The sequence below is a fragment of the Spermophilus citellus genome (genome assembly GCF_964194105.1).
Source record: "Spermophilus citellus genome assembly, chromosome: 6".
Classification (NCBI taxonomy): Eukaryota; Metazoa; Chordata; class Mammalia; order Rodentia; family Sciuridae; genus Spermophilus; species Spermophilus citellus.
The window spans coordinates 78,041,035-78,064,694 of NC_138187.1; positions in this window are offsets into that span (position 1 = coordinate 78,041,035).

A 23,660-nucleotide genomic window follows, 5' to 3' on the forward strand; every position below is an offset into this window, starting at 1 on the left:
GAAATACAGCTCATTAAGTTCTTAATGATTCTTTATGGAGCAGAGCTACACACTGTAAAAGCTACAAATGTAACCGGACCACCATGTCAAAAGAAAGGAAATGAATTAATACTGAAGAGCCTATCTTGTGCCAGGCACCGTGCTAGAATTTATCCATTTTCTATCTCCTTAAATCTCACAATAACCCATGCTCTTCTTGCTGACCATCACTCTGAGTTGGATTTAAAATGGCCTGGAACTCCTGTTAACACACGAATACTCCAAAGATGCAGAAGAAGATTGACTTGACAAGTTTCACTGCATGGTTTAATGTCCTTGAACTTGTATTTGGATGTGTGGCAAATCGATATGGCTCCTTCAAATTGGAATGCAGAGTGTCTGGTCTCCATATATCATTTACACAAAGAAAGTGAATGTTAGAGGGGATTAGAAATAAATGAAGGGAGTGGGCACGGTGAGGCACATCTGTGATCCCAGCAGCTCGGGAAGCTGAGGCAGGAGGATTGCAAGTTCAAAGCCAGCATCAGCAATTTATCGAGGGCCCAAGTGACTTAGCGAGACCCTGTCTGAAAGAAAGAAAGAAAGAAAGAAAGAAAGAAAGAAAGAAAGAAAGAAAGAAAGAAAGAAAGAAAGAGAGAGAAAGAAGAGGGGCTGGAATGTAGCTCAATGGTAGAGCACAAATACTAAATACTGTGCCTGGAGCCCTGGGTTCAATCCACTACTGAAAGAGAGAGAGAGAGAGAGAGAGAGAGAGAGAGAGGGGAAAAGAAAAAGAAAGGGTTGAGGAAGGAAGAACAGGGAGGTTAGGGAGCCTGGGGGAGGCTGCAACCTAAAGGGCAGTATCTATAATATACATGTTTAAAACAGCACTGTCTGAATGCCTACTGTATGCAAGTATAGGACTGACCAAGAGATTTTTAAGGGCCCTGGAAATGACACCTCCTTTGCTAACGAGTAGCCTGAGAGTGTTAATGAGGCATTTAGCCAAGGTGCATTTTAGGATTCAGCAATGAGAATGTCCTGAGGCACAGAACCAGGGCAGAGAAGGCCTGGGGCAGCCTGAGACACAGAGAGTAAATAAAAACCCTCAGAAACAGGTCTGTAGCCATCGTTAGGGGGAATATAAACAGAGGCTATACTTTAAATGAATTATTCTATTTTTACTCTAAACATTTAAAAAGAACTAGCAAATATCTGCACATTATATACCTGCTGGTCTTGCACCTCCTGTTGTAAAAGAAAGTCCAATCCTGGGACACCTCCAACCATTCATGAGGTGAGAAAGAGGCCTCCTAAAAAGCAATAAACCACCTACCCTAGATGTTCAGAAAAAATATAAACCCGGTTAGGGAATTGTCACAGATGGAATAGTTTTTCCCCACAATTATAAAACTCAGCAGTTTCATGTCTTGAATGACAATAATATAGACAGATAATTAGATCCTAATTTCTGCCTTAGTGTTCCTCAGTTCTCTCTCAACAACTAATTGGTGCTTTACCCATGAGTTTCTCCTTTGCGTACATCTCATATATGCTCACATGAAATGCAAGTCAAACAGTGTTTCCTATCTGAGTTTTTTCAAATTAAAAAATCTTGCACACATTTTTAAAGGTATATAATGAGGCATTCTTTGAGTTCCTAAATATAAGCCTTTGTGCATTTATTCTGAGCAAAAAAAAAAAAAAGAGGAGGGCTGGAGGAAAAAAACAAGGAGGGAAGGAAGGAAAGTGATCTCCCCATATAATAACTGCCCCCCCAACACACATGCACAATTGTTGGGTGCAGTGGGAGAAGCATCAGATTCAGGGGTTCCTTTATGTATTGATAATACATTCCATTACTGAAAGATCAGGAGCTATGTATGTCGAAAGGAAACAAATAAAAATTGCTTTTATTTTAACCTCTCAAGGCTAACCACTATTGATATGTTTATGATTCTTTTTTAAAAACCATCTCACACCAGGCATAATGGCCCACATCGGTAACTCCAGCAACTCAGGAGGCTGAAGCAGGAAGATCACAAGTCCAAAGCCAGGCTCAGCAACTTAGTGAAACCCAGTCTCAAAATAAAAATTAAAAAGGGCAGGGCATGTAGCTTAATGGTAGAGTTGCTCTGGGTTAAATCCATAGTACTGAAAAAGAAAAAATGGGCTACGGAAGATGGCGGCGAAGGGAGTGCATCACCCCAGTCCGTCGAGTCACTGTGCGGGAGAAAGACGAGGTGAAACAGCTGAAGGTTGTCTTTTTGGGAATTTCCAGTGAAATTGAGGTGCTCCAGAATCTAGTGGACGGATTTCCATCGCGCGAGGTTTGGCTGCGGGGGGCTGGGTCGCGGGCGATTTCTCCGCACGGAGGATCGCAGTGCCTGATCGGCAGACCGCCCCGCAGCTGGGAAGCGGCGAGGTACCGGAGCGGGAGTGCAGCGATGCAGATTCTGGGGGCTCCTGCCAGTGGTGCAATGGCCGTGCTTAGTGCTGAGTTCCGGCTTTGAGACAGAGGAGAGAAGCGGTCCAGTTCGGTTCTTGACACCAGTTGGACCACGGAGGAGGACAGCAGCCGCCATCTTGGAGAGCTGATGGAATCATCCCTGTTTTCTACTGATCTCAGCTCATTCAGCTACGGAACAGGTGATTTCAGGCTGGTATTTGCCTGCGTCTCGCAGACAGATCGCTCAGGCTCGGGGCTGGAGAACCTGAGGAGAATACTCCTTGGGGCTCGCTCCTGGCAAGGCGTGCACCGGGCTTTGAGCGGCCGGATTCTGGTTCCCTGGGCTGCTTTGGCGCAGGGCTGGGCTGCGTGTTGAGGCCAGCTCCACAGGGCGGCTGGGCTCTGACTCCCGGAACAGTTTTGGCCCAGGGCTGGGGAGCCCGCGGGGACTGCGTCTTTGAGCCTGCTCCCAGCGGAGTATGCACCGAGCTGGGAGAGCTTGGAGTGGCCGGGCTCGGGCTCCCAGGGCTGCTTTGGCCTGGGGCTGGGGAACCCGTGGGGGTCGCTCCGTGGAGCCTGCTCCTAGCGGAGCGTGGCCGGGATCGGAGAGGCCAGGTTCTGGCTCCCGAAGCTGCTTTAGCCCAGGACTGGGGAACCTGCTGGGACTGCTTCTCGGTCCGGGTCCTGCTGGGTGCTGTGGGGGCCAGGGGGGCAGAGTGGAGCTGCCGCCTGCGCCCAGAGCAGGCCAACTGACCCGCCGGCGTGGTAGCCAAGTCACCCCATTTGGAGTAGGGGCTGTGCAGAGCTGCCGTCTGAGCCTGCAAGGTAGGCAGACCTGCGACCCACTGGCAGGACAGGCCCGGTAGCCTGCCAGCGTGGTGGACAAGTAGCACCGAGGCAGTCACGTCACACTGGTTGGAGTGGGGGTGGAGCAGAGCCACCGCCCGTGTCCGGAAAAGGCCCAGCGACCCATTGGAGAGGCAGTCAGGTACCCCCACTGGGAGTGGGGGCTGAGCAGAACTGCCGCCCGAGCCCGCAAGGTAGGCAGACCTGCGACCCACCGGCAGAACAGGCCTAGAGGACTGCCAGCGTGGTAGACACGTCACACCAATTGGAGTAGGGGCCGAGCAGAGCCGCCGCCCACATCCGGATCAGGACCAACGACCCAAGGGCGTGGTAGTTACGTCACCACAATTGGAGTGGGGGCAGAGCAGAGCCGCCACCCGCGCCCGCAGGGTGGGCAGACCTGCGACCGACCAGTGTGGTAGACAGATCACCCTAATTAGAGGAGGAGCACAGCCACTACCCGCCCTGCAAGGGAGATTTCCCAACTATACAAGAGCAATATAAATAAATAGGGGGAAAATTTCAAAAACACAACAGTTTCACCAAGCAGAAAGAAACGCGAGCAGTATGAAAAGACAAGGAAAGAAAGGACCACAAGCAATGCAGGTCAACTCAACTTTAGAAGAGGTAATAGCTGCAACAGATGGAATGTCAGATAAAGAGTTCAGGATATACATGCTTCAGATGATCTGGAGTCTCAAGGAAGACATGAGACAGCAAAATCAGACAATGAAAGATCACTTTGACAAGGAACTACATAAACAAATCCAGGAAGTAAAAGATCAATTTCACAGGGAGATAGAGGTAATAAAAAACAAACAAATAGAAATCCTAGAAATGCAGGAAGCAATAAACCAACTTAAAAACTCAATTGAGAATACTACCAGCAGAGTAGATCACTTAGAAGATAGAACATCAGACAATGAAGACAAAGTATTTCAACTTGAAAAGAACATAGACAGCTCAGCAAGTCTGCTAAGAAACCATGAGCAGAACATCCAAGAAATATGGGATAACATTAAAAGACCAAACTTAAGAGTCATTGGGATACAGGAAGGTATAGAGGTCCAAACCAAAGGAATGAGCAATCTATTCAATGAAATAATATGAGAAAACTTCCCAGACTTGAAGAATGAGACAGAATCCCAAATCCTAGAAGCCTACAGGACGCTGAATGTGCAAAATCATAAGAGATCCACACCTAGACACATTATAATGAAGATGCCCAGCATATAGAATAAGGAGAGAATTTTAAAAGCTACAAGAAAAAGGAAGCAGATTACATTTAGGGGTAAACCAATCAGGATAACAGATGATCTAACAACACAGACTCTGAAAGCTAGAAGATCCTGGAATAACATATTTCAAACACTGAAAGAAAATGGGTTCCAACCAAGAATCGTGTATCAGGCGAAATTAAGCTTCAGGATGGAAGATGAAATTAAAACCTTCCACGATAAACAAAAGTTAAAAGAATTCGCAGTTAGAAAACCATCTCTTCAAAAAATCCTTGGCAAAACATTACAGGAAGAGGAAATGGAAAATAACATTGAAAACCAACAGTGGGAGGTAGGACAGTAAAGGGGGGAAAGTAATCAAAGAGGAAAACAAATCAGGTTTAGTAACATTAATAAACAAATATGGCTGGAAGAACAAACCATATCTCAATAATAACCCTAAATGTTAATGGCTTAAACTCTCCAATTAAGAGACACAGGTTACTTGAATGGATCACAAAACAAGACCCAACAATATGCTGCCTACAGGAGACACATTTGATAGGAAAAGATATACATAGACTGAAGGTGAAAGGTTGGGAAAAATCATACCACTCATATGGACTGCGGAAACAAGCAGGAGTGTCCATACTCATATGTAATAAAATAGATTTCAAGCCAAAGTTAATCAAAAGGGATAAAGAGGGACACTACATACTGCTCAAGGGAACCATACACCAACAAGACATAACAATCATAAATATATATGCCCAAAACAATGGTGCAGCTATGTTCATCAAGCAAACTCTTCTCAAGTTCAAGAGTCTAATAGACCACCATACAATAATCATGGGAGACTTCAACACACCTCTCTCACCACTGGACAGATCTTCCAAACAAAAGTTAAATAAGGAAACTATAGAACTCAATAACACAATTAACAACCTAGACTTAATTGACATATATAGAATATACCACCCAACATCAAGTAGTTACACTTTTTTCTCAGCAGCACATGGATCCTTCTCAAAAATAGATCATATATTATGTCACAGGACAACTCTTAGACAATATAAAGGAGTAGAGATAATTCCATGCATCTTATCTGATCATAATGGAATGAAACTGAAAATGAACGATAAAAGAAGGAAGGAAAAATCATGCATCACTTGGAGAATGAACATTAGGTTACTGAATGATCAATGGGTTTTAGAAGACATCAAGGAGGAAATTAAAAACTTCTTAGAGTTAAATGAAAACACAGACACAACATATCGGAATCTATGGGACACATTGAAAGCAGTTCTAAGAGGAAAATTCATTGCTTAGAGTTCATTCCTTAAAAAAAGAAAAAACCAACAAATTAATGATCTCATACTTCATCTCAAAATCCTAGAAAAAGAAGAGCAAAACAACAGCAAAAGAAGTAGAAGGCAAGAAATAATTAAAATCAGAGCTGAAATTAATGAAATCGAAACAAAAGAAACAATTGAAAAAATTGACAAAACTAAAAGTTGGTTCTTTGAAAAAATAAATAAAATCGACAGACCCTTAGCCATGCTAACGAAGAGGAGAGAGAACCCAAATTACTAGCATACGGGATGAAAAAGGCAATATCACAACAGACACTTCAGAAATACAGAAGATAATCAGAAATTATTTTGAATCCTTATACTCCAATAAAATAGAAGATAGTGAAGGCATAGATAAATTTCTTAAGTCATATGATCTGCCCAGATTGAGTCAGGAGGATATAGACAACCTATACAGACCAATAACAATAGAGGAAATAGAAGAAACCATCAAAAGACTACCAACTAAGAAAAGCCCAGGACTGGATGGGTATACAGCAGAGTTTTACAAAACCTTTAAAGAGGAACTAACACCAATACTTTTCAAGCTATTTCAGGAAATAGAAAAAGAGGGAGAACTTCCAAATTCATTCTATGAGGCCAACATCACCCTGATGCCTAAACCAGACAAAGACACTTCAAAGAAAGAAACCTACAGACCAATATCTCTAATGAACCTAGATGCAAAAATCCTCAATAAAATTCTGGCGAATCGGATTCAAAAACATATCAAAAAAATTATACACCATGATCAAGTAGGATTCATCCCTGGGATGCCAGGCTGGTTCAATATACGGAAATCAATAAATGTTATTCACCACATCAATAGACTTAAAAATAAGAACCATATGATCATCTCGATAGATGCAGAAAAAGCATTCGACAAAGTACAGCATCCCTTTATGTTCAAAACTCTAGAAAAATTAGGGATAACAGGATCATACCTCAACATTGTAAAAGCAATCTATGATAAGCCACAGGCTAGCATCATTCTGAATGGAGAAAAATTGAAGGCATTCCCTCTAAAATCTGGTACAAGACAGGGATGCCCTCTCTCACCACTTCTGTTCAACATAGTCCTCGAAACACTGGCCAGAGCAATTAGACGAAAGAAATTAAAGGCATAAAAATAGGAAAAGAAGAACTTAAATTATCACTATTTGCAGATGACATGATTCTATACCTAACAGACCCAAAAGGGTCTACAAATAAACTATTAGAGCTAATAAATGAATTCAGCAAAGTGGCAGGATATAAAATCAACATGCATAAATCAAATGCATTCCTGTATATCAGCGACAAATCCTCTGAAACGGAAATGAGGACAACTACTCCATTCACAATATGCCCCAAAAAAATAAAATACTTGGGAATCAACCTAACAAAAGAGGTGAAAGACTTATACAATGAAAACTACAGAACTCTAAAGAGAGATATAGAAGAAGACCTCAGAAGATGGAAAAATATACCCTGTTCATGGATAGGCAGAACTAACATCATCAAAATGGTGATATTACCAAAAGTTCTGTATAAGTTCAATGCAATGCCAATCAAAATCCCAACAGCATTTCTTGTAGAAATAGATAAAACAATCATGAAATTCATATGGAATAATAAAAGACCCAGAATAGCAAAAACAATGCTAAGCAGGAAGTGTGAATCAGGCGGTATAGCGATACCAGACTTCAAACTATGCTACAGAGCAATAGTAACAAAAACAACATGGTACTGGTACCAAAACAGGCAGGTGGACCAATGGTACAGAATAGAGGACACAGTAACCAATCCACAAAACTACAACTATCTTATATTTGATAAAGGGGCTAAAAGCATGCAATGGAGGAAGGATAGCATCTTCAACAAATGGTGCTGGGAAAACTGGAAATCCATTTGCATCAAAATGAAACTGAATCCCTTTCTCTCACCATGCACAAAAGTTAACTCAAAATGGATCAAGGAGCTTGATATTAAATCAGAGACATGGCGTCTGATAGAAGAAAAAGTTGGCTATGATCTACATACTGTGGGGTCGGGCTCCAAATCCCTCAATAGGACACCCATAGCGCAAGAGTTAACAACTAGAATCAACAAATGGGACTTACTCAAACTAAAAAGTTTTTTCTCAGCAAAAGAAACAATAAGAGAGATAAAGAGGGAGCCTACATCCTGGGAACAAATCTTTACTCCACACACTTCAGATAGAGCCCTAATATCCAGAGTATACAAAGAACTCAAAAAATTAGACAATAAGATAACAAATACCCAATCAACAAATGGGCCAAGGACCTGAACAGACACTTCTCAGAGGAGGACATACAATCAATCAATAAGTACATGAAAAAATGCTCACCATCGCTAGCAGTCAAAGAAATGCAAATCAAAACCACCCTAAGATACCATCTCACTCCAGTAAGATTGGCAGCCATTATGAAGTCCAACAACAACAAGTGCTGGAGAGGATGCGGGGAAAAGGGTACACTTGTTCATTGTTGGTGGGACTGCAAATTGGTGCAGCCAATTTGGAAAGCAGTATGGAGATTTCTTGGAAAGCTGGGAATGGAACCACCATTTGACCCAGCTATTCCCCTTCTCGGTCTATTCCCTAAAGACCTAATAAGAGCATGCTACAGGGACACTGCTACATCGATGTTCATAGCAGTACAATTCACGATAGCAAGATTGTGGAACCAACCTAGATGCCCTTCAATAGATGAATGGATAAAAAAAATGTGGCATTTATACACAATGGAGTATTACTCTGCTTTAAAAAATGACAAAATCATAGAATTTGGAGGGAAATGGATGGCATTAGAGCAGATTATGCTAAGTGAAGCTAGCCAATCCTTAAAAAACAAATTCCAAATGACTTCTTTGATATAAGGGGAGTAACCAAGGACAGGGTAGGGACGAAGAGCTTGAGAAGAAGATTAACATTAAACAGGGATGAGAGGTGGGAGGGAAAGGGAGTGAGAAGGGAAATCGCATGGAAATGGAAGGTGATCCTCAGGGTTATACAAAATTACATATAAGAGGAAATGAGGGGTAAGAGGAGAATAATACAAGTGGAAGAAATGATTTACAGTAGAGGGGGTAGAGAGAGAAAAGGGGAGGGGAGGGGAGGGGAAGGGGGATAGTAGAGAATAGGATAGACAGCAGAATACATCAGTCACTAGAATGGCAATATGTAAATCAATGGAAGTGTAACTGATGTGATACAGCAATCTGTATACGGGGTAAAAATGGGAGTTCATAACCCACTTGAATCAAACTGTGAAATATGATATATTAAGAACTATGTAATGTTTTGAACGACCAACAATAAAAAAAAGAAAAATGCATAAATAAATAAATTGTCCTGTATTATTCAAACAAAAAAAATTTAAAAATAAAATTTTAAAGGAAACTACTGCTTCTCCCCGCCTCCCAATCCTCAGGTTTAGTCCCTTTCTACCTGCTGGTGAGTGGCAATAGAGTAGAACACCCACCACCTGTGCCACCACACCCCACTCACCTTGATCCTTCCATTCCCATGAAGGAGATGTCAAGTTCCCCTTGGCTAAAGTCCTAATCCCCAAAACTTGGAGATTATATATATATATATATATATATATATATATATATATATTTCTTAAAACTCATTTTGCCCCATTGTCCCAGATGTGGAATACATGTTGAAAGGTAAATACAGTATATGATATATACTATATATGTCCATATATAGTATATATAGTGGTAATACATTTATAATGTAATATTATAATTATATCAATTAATATGATACATTGCACACATGTGGTATGACTCTACTTAGTGTACAACCAGAGAAATGAAAAGTTGGGCTCCATTTGTGTACAATGAATTGAAAAGCCTTCTGCTGTCATGTATAACCGATTAGAACTAATTAAAAATCAATTTTCAAAATATGACACATAGATCTAGGTCATGATTTTCAACTCATTATTATACACGTGCATCAATTTTGTTGAAATACCTGAAGAATTGAAACCCTGTTAACTGGCTGGCCCACAGCTGAAACAGTTTTCCACAGACAAGCTTCTGGCTCTACCTGTCCCTCCTCCATGCCCTGCCTCCTTGCAGGGTCAATACCATGTGACAGGTTCTCATGGCCATTCAGCCTCTGGGTCTCTGCCCTAACCAGGCGCTCTGCCCAGCAAGCCGCAGGGCGCTCCTGAAACTCATTCCTTCCCTGCACAGTCAGTGACCATCTGTCTGTGGAGTGACTCTGAATCATGTGACTCTAAAGAATATGTCCTGCAAAACCCCAGCTCTGCTTCTCCTTAGCCAGATCCCATAATGCCTGTGGCCACTCCAGTGTCACCCAGCTCGAAGGGAACAGTGACAAAGAGAGTAAGAAGAGAAAGACAGCGTTCTCAGACAACCCCATCAAAAGGTACTTTTGCAAATTTACAACATTCCTACTGTACAAATACAATGTTCCTGGAAGGGTCATGCACATCAGGGCACATAGTGTGTTCACTTATTGAGGAGGACTTTTTTCAACATCCTGGAGAGGCTGGCATGGCCCAGAGAGATAACAAGTGAGGGGGTGGTCACAAGGTCGCAGGGGGCGACCTTGACACAATTTACTTGAGAAGTCTTGGAGAGAGAAATCCATGGCCAGCCAGAAGAAGAGAAAACGTGAGCCCCCAGCTCAAAAGTCACAAGGGACAACTCAGGCATAGATTCGCAAAGCAGACATTTCTTGCAAGGGTAACTGGATCTGGTTTGACCCTGAATGGGGAGCAGCAGCTAGTAATTTATTTAAGGGTGTTGAATATAGCCAGCAAAACCAGTGAGTGCTAAAAAAATTTTTTTAAAAAACCCTACTAATATTGTGAAAACCTTAAAGTTGACAGTACCTGGCTACTAAAAAAAAAAAAAAAAAATGCAGACTTCTGGGGATCACAGAGCTGTGGATGCAAATCCAGGTTTTGCTTTTCACTGGCCATATAAATTTAGATAAGGGGCTTAGTTGCTTGGAACCTCAGTTTCCTCACATGTTAAATGAGTTTAATAATATTCTCTCAATAAGACTGAATTTTTTTATGTTGATTTTGTACCCAGTAGCTTCATTGAATGAATTTATTATTTCCAACAGTTTATATCTGGCATAAAAACAAACATATAGACCAATGGAATAGAATAAAGAGCCCAGAAGTTTATCTATACATTTATGATCAATTGATTTTTGACAAAATTACCAATAAGACACAATGAACAGTCTCTTCAATAAATAGTACAAGGAAAATTAAATATTCACATGCAGAAGAATAAACTTGAACCTTTATCTCACACCACATACAAACATCAACTCAAAATGGATTAAAGATTCAAAAATAATACCTGAAACTAAAAACTACTAGGCGAAAATAGGCACGAAGCTCCACAACATTTGTCTGGACTATTATCAATATTATTATTGTTTTTGTTATCATTTCACTATTGTTGTTATTTTGCATATGACCCTCAAAACTACAGGTAACAAAAGCAAAAGCAGATCCAATTAAAACGCTTCTGCAGGGCCAGACGCAGTGGCACACACCTATAATCCCGGTGGCTCAGGAGATTGAGATAGGAGGATCACAAATTCGAGGCCAGCCTCAGCAACTTAGCAAGACTTAAGGAATTCAGTGAAACCCTGTCTCAAAATAAAAATTTAAAAGGGCTGGGGAATGTGACTCAGGGGTAAAGTGCCCCTGGGTTCAATCCCTAGTACAAAAAAAAAAAAAAAACTAAAAAAACTTTTGCGCACAAAGAAAACAATCAATAGAATGAAGAAACAGAAGAAAAAATTTGCAAACCATATGCCTGATCAGAAATTTAATACCTAAAATATATAAGGAACTCAACTCAACAGCAAGAAAATAAATAACCTAATTTAAAAATGGGTAAAAGACCTGAACAGGCACATCTCAAGTAAAGACATTACAAGTGTCCCACAGGTATATGAATAAATGTTCAACATTACTAATCAGGGGGGAAATGCAAATTAAAACCACAATGGGCTATTACCTCACACCTGTTTTATGGCTATTATCAAAAAGATCTACAATAATAAATACTGACAAGGTATGAAGAAAAGAGAACTCTTGTACACGGTTAGTGGGAATGCAAATTGACGGAGCTCTTATGCAAAACAACATGGAAGTTCTTCAAGAAATTAAAACTAGAACTACCATAATATCCAGAAGTCCCACTACTGGCTGTATATCCAAAAGATATACAACATTTTGTGAGATCAAAATTTTGAAGAGATAACAGCATTCCACGTCCACTGCCGTGTTGTCTATAATCGCCAAGATATGGGCTCAACCTAAGTGTCCATCAACAGATGAATGGATTAAAAGTCACACACACACACACACACACACACACACACACGCACACACATTACTATTTGGTCTTTAAAAAGAAGGAAATATTGTCATTTGTTAAAACATGGATAAATAGGAGGACGCTATGCTAAGTGAAATAAGCCAGGCATAGAGAGGCAAATTTTACATGCTCTTACTTACATGGAATCTAAAAGAGTCAAATTCATAAAACAGGAAGTCAAATGAATGGTGCTTTCTAGGAACTGGGGGTAAAGGAGCAGATGTGAGTTAAAGGGTTCAAATCTTCAGTGAGGCAACTTGAATAAGAGACCTATGGTATAGTACTGCCTTCTTTAAATATAATAATGCCTGTATAGTTTAAAATTTCTAAGAGAGTAGTTTTAAATGTTCTCATCACAAAAGAAAGGGTAACTATGTAATGCAACATATATGTTAATTAACTTGATTTAATGTTTCACAGCGTATGTATAAATATCACATTATGCACCATAAATACACACAATTTTTTATCAATTATACCTTAATAAAGCTAAATAAAAATTAAGAAATATGGAATAAAAAATAACCAATATCAGGGTGGTAGGCTCCTCTCCCAAGAGCTAACAGCCACTACATGCCAAACCATCATTCAGTAGTCATACCTAATTTCTTTTTACATTAAAAATTATTTTAAGCAAGTTTTATCAGGGAATTGAATGTTCTCATTTCAAAACACTATGGATTTCCCGGGTTCTTTCCTCTCCTGTTCATCCTTGTATGGTCCCTTTGCATGTAAACATTCAGACCTAGGTACCCATTGCCCAGCAGGGTGAGGCACATCTGTAATCCCAGAGGCTCAGGAGACTGAGGCAGGAGGATGGTGAGTTCAAAGCCAGCCTTGGCAACTTAGAGGGGCCCTGAGCAATTTAGCAAGACCCAATCTCTAAATAAAAAAATAAAAATACAAAAAGAGCTGGGGATGTGGCTCAGTGGTCAAGGGCCCCAGAGTTTAATCCTGGATATATTAAAAAAAAAGACTTTGGTACCCATTCTGGTTGTATGTCCTTCAGCAGTAAAGCATGAGGCCTCATGGAATGAAATAGTAAGGATCTGAGCAAGCAAGTCTTTTCTCTTTGCTGCCTGTGTTAGTCTATTTCCAATAGTATAATGAATAGCTGAGATAATCAGCTTATTAAAAAAAAAGGTTTATTTTGGCTCACAGTTTTCAAGGTTTCAGTCCATGAACTATTGGCGCAATGTTTGGGACCTATGATGACACATCATGGTGGGGGCACAGGACAGAGCACATTGTCCATCTCGTGGCCAAGAAATGAAGAAAGAGAAGGAAGAAGAAGTGGGGGTCCCGTTATCCCCTTCAAGGACACACCCTCAATGACATAAGACCTCCCACTAGGCTCCACCTCTCAAAGGTTCCCATTTCCCAGTAGCACCACAGCCTGAGAACCAAGGCTTTAACACATGAGCCTTTGGGGGACATTCCAGATATAGATTGAAGCACGCCATGCTCATTTCAACAGATTTTCCATTATTATTTATTTTGAAGTTTCTATTTTCAAACTGTGGTACATTCAACATTAAGAGATGCTTTTATAGGAGGAATTACAATACCAGACCTTAAACTATACTACAGAGCTATAGTAACAAAAACAGCAGGGTATCAGCTCTAAAACATGAAGACCAACGGAACAGAATAGAGGACACAGAGACATACCCACAAAAATACAATTATCTCATACTAGACAAAGGTTCCATAAGCCCACATTGGAAAAAAAGATGGCCTCTTCAACAAATGGTGCTGGGAAAACTGGAAATCCATATATAGCAAAATGAAGTTAAATCCCTATCTCCCACCCTGCACAAAACTCAACTCAAAGTGGATCAAAGACCTAGGAATTAGACCAAAGACACTGCACCTACCAGAAGAAAAAGTAGACCCAAATTTTCATCTTGTTGGCTTAGGAAATGAATTCCTCAACAAGACTCCTAAAGCTCAAGAAGTAAAATCAAGAATCAATAAATGGGCTGGTATTGAGCTAAAAAGCTTCTTTACAGCAAAGGAAACAATCAAGAACATGAAGAGAGAGCCTACAGAATGGGAGAAAATCTTTACCACACACACCTCAGACATAGAGCACTAATCTTCTGGATATATAAAGAACTCAAAAAACTTAACACCAAAAAAGTAAATAACCCAATCAATAAATGGGTAAAGGAACTGAACAGGTACTACCCAAAGGAAGAAATGTAATCAGTCAACAAATATATGAAAAAATGTTTAGCATCTCTAGCAATTAGACAAAAGCAAATTAAAACTACAGTGAGATTTAATCTCACTCCACTCAGAATGGCAATTATCAAGAATACAAGTAACAATAAATGTTGATGATGTGGGAAAAGATACATTCATACATTGCTTGTAAGACTGAAAATTGGTGCAACCACTCTGGAAATCAATATGGAGGTTTCTCAGAAAACTTGAAATGGAACCACCATTTGACTCAGTTATCTCACTCCTCAGCATATACCCACTTAAAATCAGCATACTACATTGACACAGCCACACCAATATTTATAGCATCTTAATTCACTATAGCTAACCTGTGAAACCAACCTAGATGCCCTTCAACAGATGATTGGATAAAGAAACTGTGATATATATATATATATACACACACACACAATGGAATATTAGCCATAAAGAAGAATGAGATTATGGCATTTTCTGGTAAATGAATGGAACTGGAGACTATCATACTAAATGAAATAAGCCAATCCCAAAAAACAAAGGCCAAATGTTCTCTCCAATATGTGGATGCTAACATTCAATAAGAGGGCAGAGGGAAGAATAGAAGTTCATTGGATTAGACAAAGAAGAATGAAGGGAAGGGAGGGAGGATGGCAAAAGAAAGAATGCAGAATGAATCAGACATAACTTTCCTATGCTCATATATGAATACACAACTAGTGTAACTCCACATCATGTACAGCCACAAGAATGGGAAGTTATATGCCATGTATGTATGATGTGTCAAAATGCACTCTTCTGTCATATATAATTAAAAAGAACAAATTTTTTAAAAAGACATGCTTTAAAAATTTTTAAATTATTTGAAACCAGGTTTTTTACACTCTCAATATTTTTACATCCCAGAGAATAAATTCATTTAAATTACAAATTGTCTTTGTTTTGTTTTCACTCTTCAAGTTTCATCTTCTCTTATGAAATTCACATTTTATTGTTTTGTTGTTGCTGCTGATTTGGGTTGATATGATTAAAGAGAGAAAATTTTGCTACTAATTCCTTATTGCTGCTAAATATAAAATTTCTAACCCTGCCAATCACTTCTATTTTCTTCAAATATTTTACATTTCCCTCCCCTAGGATCACACAGGCATGATTTCACCCAATTTAATTTATATCACATTTTCCTATGAAAATAGCTAAATAATTGACATTTCTAATCAGTAACAAATTGTTGCTATCTGGGAATTTTCTGACTGTGAACTTGATCTCATTGCATCCTCTCTCCTACACAAGGTAAAGGAGTCCTTTTCAGGACACCCTCCTGCCTCCACTCAGCTCAGCTGATTCCATTGTTGAAATAAACTTGTTTGTTTATTTCAACAATCCCCAAATTTTTAGGAGTTTTAACATTAGTGTATAAAATTTAGATAACTTTCTTCTAGGTATATAAATATGTGATGTTAAATTCTCTTTAAAAATGTTTTATGGCACACTTCTAATTCAAACGAGATTAACGCTAATTTTGTGTTGGAAATGTTGATTCTCCCCATGATCATGGAAACCGGTCTCCTGGTTCAGGGAACTGTTTCTTTTGGAGATGGCTGACTTTCTGGTACAAACCATTCTATTGAGAATCATTCAAAATCACTTGTTTAGGGGAAGTTTTTGATTTTTTTTTTTATCTTGGGACATCTTTAGAGAGAGGACTGGTAAAAATGCCAAAGGTAAGTTTTACCATCTTGTGATAAGCACTGATTTTTAAAATAGATACTTACTTTGTTAAAAGGCAGTTTCAGCTGGGTGTGGTGGCACACGCCCGTAATCCCTGCAGCTCAGGAGCTGAGGCAAGAGAATCACCAGTTCAAAGCCAGCCTCAACAAAAGTGAGGCACTAAGCAACTCAGTGAGACTCTGTCTCTAAATAAAATACAAAATAGGGCTGGGTATGTGGCTCAGTGGTTGAGTGCCCCCTGAGTTCAATCCCTGGCACAAACAATCCATACAAAGTTTACCCAAAACAAAACAAAAAAAGGCAGTTCTGGAATGTTGAGATTTTGAGGACCAAAATTAGAAAAGCAGAAAAGGATCATGTGCACATCCAGAAAGGGCATTTTGTTTTACAGCTGACTTGAAGTTTGAGGAGCTAATAAGACAGTTTTCAAAGGTTGTTTCTTTGAACAAGGGCAGGTAGGCCATGTTGTGATTGCCAGAACCATCTGTAGCATGGGTTATATCTAAAGACAAGCATAGAGCAGGCACAATTTTTAAGATTCAATTTTTTTTTAAGAGAGAGAGAATTTTTTAATATTTATTTTTTAGTTTTTTTCAGTGGACACAACATCTTTGTTTGTATGTGGTGCTGAGGATCGAACCCAGGCTGCACACATGCCAGGCGAGCGTGCTACCACTTGAGCACATCTCCAGCCCCAAGAATTCAAATTTTAAGAAAAAGCAAAATAATTTTTAAAAGTCATTTTTAAATGTTTAATGAAAAACAAAGTAACTAAAAAACTAAATACCGTCATCACACATTTAACCTGAATCTTATCCTATTATTTTTTCATGATTTCTAAAGTATAACCATAATGGATGGTAATATACCATAATGGATGATATTAGGTTGAAGAAACAATTTCACCTCATGAAACTTTCACAATTAACTCCAGTATTACAGTAATCATGCATTTTTGTGCATGGAATATTTATAGCTCACTGCACTTTGTACTGCCCTTGTGTTTGGATGAGACCCAAGAGTTAGCAGTAGCTTATGGGTTGGGAGGTAGAAGCAAACTCTGGGAGCTTCCAGAATTCTTTCCTTTCTGTCGCAGCCTGTACTCCGGAATGAGGACAATAATGACATGAAGCAGAGCCTCCACCAACCCTCAGTGAACCTACAGTGTAAGTGAGAAAACCACACTTGTTGCTTTAAGCGATTAAGATTTGGGATCATTTGTTGCCTCTTAAAATGTCATCTGTGTATTTTTTTAAATTTTAATAAAATAACTTTTAATTTTACCAATTTGTAATAATTTTTAAAGAAAAAATCAAAATGAGTTAGTCATTTATCTGCCTTACAGAATCTTTAAGAAAAGCATGTTACCCCTGACAACTGCTTCCTATGCTATTAACCCCACCTGATTTCACTGACGATTGCAATTCTTTCAGCCCTCCTTTGATTGGAGGACAAATGGTGTTACTGTCAATGGTTTCTTCCCAGTTATTTCATCTCTACTCTGAGTCTCTCATGTAGGTAGGAGGGGAACTATCCAAACAGACAAGGGTATTCCCAGGAGCAGATGGACCTGGATTTGGTCACATCTCTCTGAGACACCAGCTGGTCACCTTGACCATAGCACATGCCTTCACATATAAAATGGGAATCATGTGATAGGACCAAGCTAGGTGGGCAGTAAACCCAACTGGCACACAGTGAGCCTCCTATGACATCATCACAAATTATTCAGAGCAGGGTCCTTCCCCTTGACATTTAACCCACGTTGAGCAGCTCTGTGTCCTACCGGGGGTGACTGCAGTTGTCAGACAATATTTTTCAAAACAAATCAACTCTTCTTTCTCCAGTTCATGGTTCATCAGATAATTCCCTCTCTTGGGTTAGAGATCCCTGCTGTGGGGTTTTTAAATGCAAACATTCAATTTCATTTTTAAATGAGAATTTTGATAGCCCATAAAAATAAATTTAAGTTCACCTATGAGATTCTCCCCCCTAGGTTCCCCCTGGGAGGCAGTAGAAGGAGATACAAGAACTTGAGTTTGGGAGTGAGTCAGGCCAGGGGTCAAGTTCCAGTTCTACCCTTAATTATGACCTATTGTAAGGGTCCGGCGAAACGTCGGAGAAAGAGACCACAAGAGACTGTCTTATGCAACAGCAGAAGGGAGGGTTTATTTGGAGACCAGCATGCTAGGGCCCAGAGCTCTCTATAGCAAAGAGAGATAGATCCCTGAGAACAGCTTGAGCAGAGCTTATATACTTTCCCTGGAGAGGGCAGCGAGAGAAGTTACATTTTGTAGTTTGGCAGTTGGGGACAGCTCATTCTGGGAACAAGATTAGCAGACAGTCCATAGTTAGGGACAGCACATTCTGGGAACAAGATTAGCAGACAGTTCTTAAGATTTCAACAGTGTTTTGTTAAGCATATAGAGAAACGGAGTGACTAGTACCTATTTTATTAACCTTTCACTATGACAACCATAACAAAGTTCTTAATTTTGTTACCCCTGAAATAGATAATAATACTCGCACTAGTATATTGTTATAAAAATGAACCGAGTATACATGTTAATTCAGATTGCCTGGAATACAGTCACTTTTAAAAAAAGAAAGAAATATGTTAGTTCTCTTCCCATGTTATGCTTTCAAAGTTTGATATGGTTTATTAAAATTTAAATTACTCTGATGAGAATGATGACTTTAAGACTGAATGTATCTTACTTGTTAGAACTCTCTATTCCCCTTTGCCTAAAGGAAAATAATTCCACTTGATTTTTTTTTCTTTTCTTTTTTTTTTTTTTTTTTTTTTGTACTTGGGATTGAACCCAGGTACACTTTACCACTGAGCTATATCCCCAGTCCCCTATATTTTTAATTTTGAGACAAGCTCTCCCCAAGTTGCTGAGGCTGGTCTCTAACTTGCAATCCTCCTGCCTCAGCCTTCCAAACTGCTGGTATTAAAGACATTCACCACTGCACCCAACCCATTTGAATTTTAAGCTTATAAACATTTGCAAACGGAAAACCAACAGTTAACTAAAGTTGAGAAACAAAAGCAACCTTCGACAAATTGGCTTCTTAATCAATCCATTAAAAACTAAAAAACTGGGCTGGGGATGTGGCTCAAGTGGTAGCGCACTCGCCTGGCATGCGTGCGGCCCAGGTTCGATCCTCAGCACCACATACAAACAAAGATGTTGTGTCCGCCGAGAACTAAAAAATAAATATTAAAAATTCTCTCTCTCTCTCTCTCTCTCTCTCTCTCCTCTATCACTCTCTCTTAAAAAAAAACTATTAAAATTTTGCTTTAATTTGTGTTTTCTATCCAAAGGAAGCAGGATCCATTGACCAAAAGAAAGTTAATTTACAATATTGCAATCCTGAGAGGCATAAGGACCCAAGTTGATGGACACATTCTTGGTACTTCTTGGCTTGGTGGGTAGTGCAGGAATGAACGAGAAAGACAGCAGAGCCACCTTCATGGAGCTCCGTTCTAGTGGAGGAGACATAGAGGGATGGAGGGAGAAATTTTAGAGTGAGGAGAGAACATTAAGGAAATGATGCCATGAGCAAGCTCATGAAGAACTGGAGTAGCAACACTCCTGGATGAGGGGAGAAGACGGCTTAAGTCCTGAGCCAAGAGAGGGAAGGGAAAGACAGCCAGTGTGGCCGCAGAAAGAGGCGAGGGAAAGAATGATAGGAAACAATATTAGAGAGCAAAGCAGCAGCCAGAGCAGGGATGTCTCCCAACACAGAACTTGGACTTGACTTTGAATATTCTAGGAAGCCTTCAGAGGGTTCTGAGCAGGAGAGCCACATGGTCTGACTTCCACCTTTAAACCGCCACTAAGTGTTTCTGAGACTGAGAGAGCAAAAGCGGAAGCAGGAGACCAATTAGGAAGTTGGAAGAGTTGAGGAGAAAGATGATTCCAGAGACAATTCCCATGTGAACTGGAATAGTGTAAATGAAAAGTGGCCATATTTTGGAGTCTATTTTGAGGATGGAGCCAGTAGTACTCCCTGAGCAATTGAATGTGGGATGGGAGGGGGAAACAGGAATTCATGTCAGTGCCTAAATTTTAGGCATGAGCAGTTGGGTGATATGGGGTACCATTTGCTGAGAAAGAAAAAAAACTGGGGAACAGTCAGGTTTAAATGAGAAAGTCAGTAATTCTATTTTAGACAGATGAAGTCTGAGCTGCTATTTGACATCCATGAGATGGTGAGGAGGCGGTGGTATGTGCAGGTATGGAGTTAAGAAGGGATCTTAGTGATAAATTTAAGATCCACCAACATTTGGGAGTTGCTAAAGCCATGGGACTAGAAAAGAACTTCCAGAGAGAAGGTATAGACTAAGAAAAGAAGAGGACTGAAGAATGAGCACTCATTTTTTTAAGAGGTAAGGAAGAAGAAGATGAGCCATTTAAGACAGATTCAGTACAGTCGGAGTGACAGGAGGAAGCTAGGAGAGCAAGGGATCCCAGTTGGGGCACACCAAGTATCCCAGTCATAATCCCAATGACTCAGGAGGCTGAGGCAGAGGATTGCAAGTTGGAGGCCAGCCTCAGCAACTTAGAGAGACCCTGCCTCAAATATAAAAAAGGGGCTGGGCATGTAGCTCAGAGGTATAGCATCTCTGGGATCAATCCCCAGTAACAGAAGAAGAAAAAAAGAGGAGGAGGAGGAGGAGGAGGAGGAGGAGGAGGAGGAGGAGGAGGAGGAGGAGGAGGAGGAGGAGGATAGTAGTTTGAAGAGTTTCAACTTCCAAAGAGAACAGAAAATTTGGCTTGGAAACTAGAAGTTGACATGGGATAAAAGCAGGGTTGATGTTCTACAAGAGAATTGAAAGAATAGTCAAGAAACTGATTTTCCCAGTGGTAAACTTAAGCTTGACATATGTGAAGTCAGAACATGGGAGGGATTAAGGGGTATTAAAATGCCACCAATTAAATGTGGTGGTAGAGGGCTGGGGCTGTAGCTCAGTGGCAAAGCACTTGACTAGCATGTGTGAGGCACTGGGTTTGATCCTTAGTACCACATAAAAATAAGCAAATAAAATAAAGGCACACTGTCCATCTACAACTATCCAAAAAAAAATTTTTTTTAATGTGGTAGCATTGGTGAGCCAGATACAAAAGAAACAGGCCAAGTGCAGACCTAAAAGCCACCTACTTCCAGTGAGTCTACTGTGTGTATTCTCAGAAGAATTTAAAGCAAGCAAGGAGTTGAAGCCATAGAAGTGCACCTGTGTTTATAGCAGCCTATTCCCAGTAGCCAGAAGGCGGACGAACCCAAATGTCCATCAATGGAGAATGGATAAACAAACTGCGGTTCATACATGCAAGGAAATACGGTTTTTAAAAGGAAATTTAAACACATACTGCAACACCAATGAACCCTGAGGACATCATGCTAAGTGAATAAACCAGTCACCAAAAGGCAAACTCTGTGGGATTCCACTTGCATGAGGTAACTAGAGTAGTTGGACATAGAAACATAGAGTGGTCACACCAGGGCTGGATGGAGGGGAAATGGAGAGGTATTGCTCAATGGGCACAGAGTTTCAATATGAGAAGAAAGTTCTGAAGATGGAGGGTGGTGATTATTTTGTAAAATACCATTGAATTGTACACTTAAAAGTGCTAAGATTGATAGTAAATTTTATGTGTATTTTATTAAAATTTAAAAATTAGAGGAGACCTCTTTAACAGAGAGAAAGAAGAAGACCTACAGAGATTGCAAAACAAGGGCCATGAAGCTATCAAAACAATGTTCCCAAAGGTCAAAAGACCTCAAAAAATGAATGTTTGGGGAACTCAGAAACTGTTGGCCTGTATATGACTATGAGGTGGCATAAATAATTCAACACCGATTAACTAGCATCTCTGAACTGAAAATGGCCAATAAAAATATTGGTGTCAATAAAATACGTACAAATGACTAGCTGTTTAAAAAATTTTTTTTACCTTATTGTCGTCTAGAATTGGGGATCGGGGCTATGTCAAGGCAGAAGTGTTCCACCACAACACGTATTGATTTATGACCCAGCTCTCTCATCGGAGAACCTGGAGATCATTCACGCTTCCTGAAATATGGGTCATCAGTCAAATCTCCCAGAACAAATTACAAACTAGAAAAGAAATGACTTTTTCTAAAATGATATATTGTACAGTCTTGTAGCTCCTTGTGGTCGAGAAGGGTTCAAGGCCACGGGTTTTGACATTCATAGCCCCTGTGGTTTTATTTATATGACAAAATAGAAGTTGTTTCTCTCCAGATCGATTTTCTCTTCACCTGTACAAGATGAGCACCCAGTAATTCTCCCTGTAGGTGTTTTGTATCCAGTCAACTCACAACAGCTCCTGGTCTCCAATATAGGAGGCAAAAATTAGCATTGTTAGCAGTTTGAGGCTATAACAAAAGGCTACACTAAAGAACTTAACAACATGAATTTCACAGCATTGTTGTTGCTTCCTGATGCTTTATTGTTCTTGCCTCATTTTTTTTAGGAGCCCCCTCATTGCCTAGCAAATAAAATATATATTTAAATCTTCTAATTTTAGTCCATAAAATGAACTCCAAATGCTGGATGATCTAGTATACACCGCAACTTCTCCTAAACTCCACCAATGACAGAATGACAAAAGTAAGACTATCTAACACTTTGAAAGCATTATCTCCAAGTGAGAACAACTCCAAGAGTGACACAGATTTTAAATAATTTAGTCCCCTTTACTGCACAATATGTTAGTTACCATCTTGCCAGGTACAGCGGAGCATACCATAATCCCAGCCACTCAGGAGGCTGAGACAGGAGGATCACCATTTTGAGGCCCACCTGGACAACTTAGAGAGACTTTGTCTCAAAAATTAAAAATGAAAAATGAAAAGAGCTAGGGAGGTAGTTTGGTGGTAAAGTACCCTCACCCTGGGTCCAATTCCCAGTATGCCCGCAAAAAAAGAGATAGATACCATTTTATCCCCCTCTTTATAGATAAAGGAAAGAGGCATAAACTACAGACCTTTCCAAACTCCCATCATAGAAGTAGAATTTAAACCCTGGAGGCTTGACATCTAAGCCCAAATACTTGATCTTGGTCACTTACATACCTTGAACTTACCTGTTCCCTGAATCTGCTTCTATCTTGCTTCTTGAATAATGTCCTCTCCTGTCCAAATCCTATCAAAAACTACATCCTGGGGGCTGGGGATGTGGCTCAAGTGGTAGCGCGCTCGCCTGGCATGCCCCAGGTGCTGGGTTCGATCCTCAGCATCACATTAAAAAAAAATAAAGATGTTGTGTTCACCAAAAACTAAAATATATATATATATATATATATATATATATATATATATATACACATATATAATTTATATATGTGTGTGTGTGTGTATATATATATATATATATATATATATATATATATATTAAAAATTCTCTCTCTCTCTCTCTCTCTCAAAAAAAGAAAAGAAAAGAAAAAACACCAC